Below are 2,944 nucleotides of genomic sequence, written 5' to 3'. Positions count from 1 at the left end.
TGGCAATTCTTATGTCTGGAAGAGAGTGATTTATGGAAATTATGCATGTTTAATTGAAAATTTAGCAAAACCCCCAATTTAATTTTTAACAATTAGTATTTTGATGCTGGGTGTTCTTTGATGTCTGCAAGTCTTTTTGTCCTCCTGTGCGCTGTGATTTGAATGTATTCATATGCTTATATATATAAAAAGAAACTTGGTTGTTGATGTTGTGTTTTATTTTTGTATCTTCATTCATTCTTTTTAAGCAAGCTAAACATGCTCTCTTTATTTCTGGGGTAATTGCGTGGATGGTTGTGCAAATAAATATACACTTACTATTTGGTGGATTAGTTTGTGAGATGATGAATATCAAGTTAGATTCGTGTCCATGAGTTAGTTTTTTTCTGGCGACCTTACTATAGCTAAAGAGTCTTGAAGGAGTCCTTTTAACATGGCGGCGCTAGCTATTAGTATTGTTGCCGTGGTAAACAAATAGTTACTAGTGAAAGCTTTCTTTATTTTGATGGTTTAGAAGAGTGGCTTGTCCTGGATAATGGCGGTAGAATGTCAGCACCACATACTAGTTGAACATGCCATAACAGTAGCAATTGCTTGGAGATATTTTAATTGGAACTCTCTCTATTCTCTATATACATTGTCTCGGGTTTCCAAGTTCTCGGTAGGGCATATATGCCTCTATAATTAAGGTGGGTTTGACAAGAACTTGATTCTACTTTTTTTTATTTTTTTTATCCCAAGTTAAAAAAGATGTGCATGGATGGAAGTTGGGCGGCTTAATGTTTATGGTGGTTATGCTTGGAACAGGAGGAAAAAATTGCTCTCAACAAAGTAGATTCTAAAAGGCTATCTTAAGAGATAATTGTATATGATAACATGGAAATATTCCACTTTTCATAACTGAAAGATAGCCAAGAAAACCTTGTAATATCAAATATTTATGTCAATTCTTGGATTTCATTGATGTCAGATGTTTATGAAATTAATACTTGCTTTAGGAACTTGATTCTAGTTCCATTGCTTTATCTGTCGAAGCCCTTTTCCTTTTCCTGAATAATAAAGTTCTCAAGTGATTTATTTTGACTGTTAGTAGACATAAATGTATGTATATGTGTCTGTGGAGAGCATGAAACATGCTTAATCATTTCAATCAACTAAAGGTTAGTTGAAACTGAAAATCAACTAAAGCTAATTTGATCCCTGTAGTACCGTAAAGCAGTATGCTTTCAATATTTAATTATCCATAAAGACGTAGTTTGTAAAGGACAAAACCAAATCAGTATAACCTTGTGTTTATTCTTGAGTATGCTTAATAAGGTTAATCTTAAAAGAGAAGTATTCTCAATAAGGTACATGAATTATTTCGGGAATATTTTAGCAACACATCATCTCTGCCTTTGTTGAGATGACTAAAGCTCACAATTGTTGTGGAGCTGTCAAGCTCTTAGATTTACAGAGATATGGAGATATGAAAAGAAGAAAAGAGGCCCCCCCACCCTCCAAAAATAAAAACAAAAACAATAGGCTACTTGTTGATGCTTGTTTGGAAATGTCGCTACAACTACGATTGCATCAATGTTTTCAAACCAAAAATATCATAATAAATCGAATGTCTACAGTAACAAAAAATGCTCTTAATTATATTTTAATATGATAGTCACATTGAGAATTTAAAAAGGTTAGAGAAACAAAGTAAGAAATGGGACATGATTTTTTAATACATTAAATATAATAATTGCACTATTTAATTTCATTTATGTATATATTTTGCTTTCTCTGTTTTTAAAAATTTCCTTAATTTAACTATTTTTTTATTTTATTTTTTTTAACTCAAAAGCATTCTAGATATAATAGGAAGTTTGGAACTTGCTATATAATTAATCTACATGTATGCTTCAGCTATTGAATTTTGGATAAAAATCTATGATATTTACTCATTTTGTTACAGTACCTAATGCTTGCTTTGTTATTTGGTTTTTTTTTTAATTTCTGGGTCCTGACATGACTTTGTTCAATATGATGAATTAGGTTTTTAAACGTGGCAGCAAGTTATCTTCCTCAATAATTAATCAGCCTTTGGGTTCTTCTTGGCACGAAAGCGGTGTGTTGCGTTCTTATTATTATTTACTATGGTCTCCTTAATGCTTTGTTCTTTTGAGGTCTTGTGCTCTTATACTACATGTCATTTACATGGAATATCATTTAATGCATCCAGCTTCCTTTGTGCTATGCTTTTTGTACCTTGTTGTTTTGCTCCTTGAACTAAAAGCATGTCATTAGAATTTCCTTTTATACAAAGGTTTGGTTTTGTAGAAAAATTATGTCCTAACCATAAAAATTCATATTAAGTTATAGGTTTTAAGAGATAATAATTATAGTAAATTATAATTTTTTAAAAAAAAGTTATAGGTTTTAAGAGATAATAATTATAGTAAATTATAATTTTTTTAAAAAAAACTATAAGTTAGTTCCTTGTTATTAAATTAAATGAAATTTATTAGGTTGGATCTTAAATGAAAAAAAATATTTGTTATGAGAAGACAAGTGCCAAAAAAATAATTGATATTTAATTATTATTTCACTATGATATAAAACATAGATACATTGTATATAATTAAAGAGACAAAGATACAAATTTTGGAATAAAAATAAAAGATAAAAATACAAATGTTGGAATAAAAATAAAAAATGTTGGAATAAAAATAAAAAGATCCGAATATATGATTATGATTTCATTTACCATTTCTTAGTTTACCAAAAAAAAGATTTGAATAAAAATAAAAAAGTTTGATGGATCTAATAAAAATAAAAGGCTAAAAAAAAATAAAAAACTCATTTGAGGTTGTAACAAAAGTTAGAAGGATCAATAAAAAAAAAATCCAAAACTACTATAAAGATAAATTTATTTAATATTTTTTCAACTAAATATTTTTTTTCTTTATCC

This window comes from Populus euphratica, unplaced genomic scaffold (assembly GCF_000495115.2).
Source record: "Populus euphratica unplaced genomic scaffold, PopEup_1.0 scaffold3021.1, whole genome shotgun sequence".
In the NCBI taxonomy this organism is placed as follows: Eukaryota; Viridiplantae; Streptophyta; class Magnoliopsida; order Malpighiales; family Salicaceae; genus Populus; species Populus euphratica.
This window is presented reverse-complemented; position numbering follows the sequence as displayed.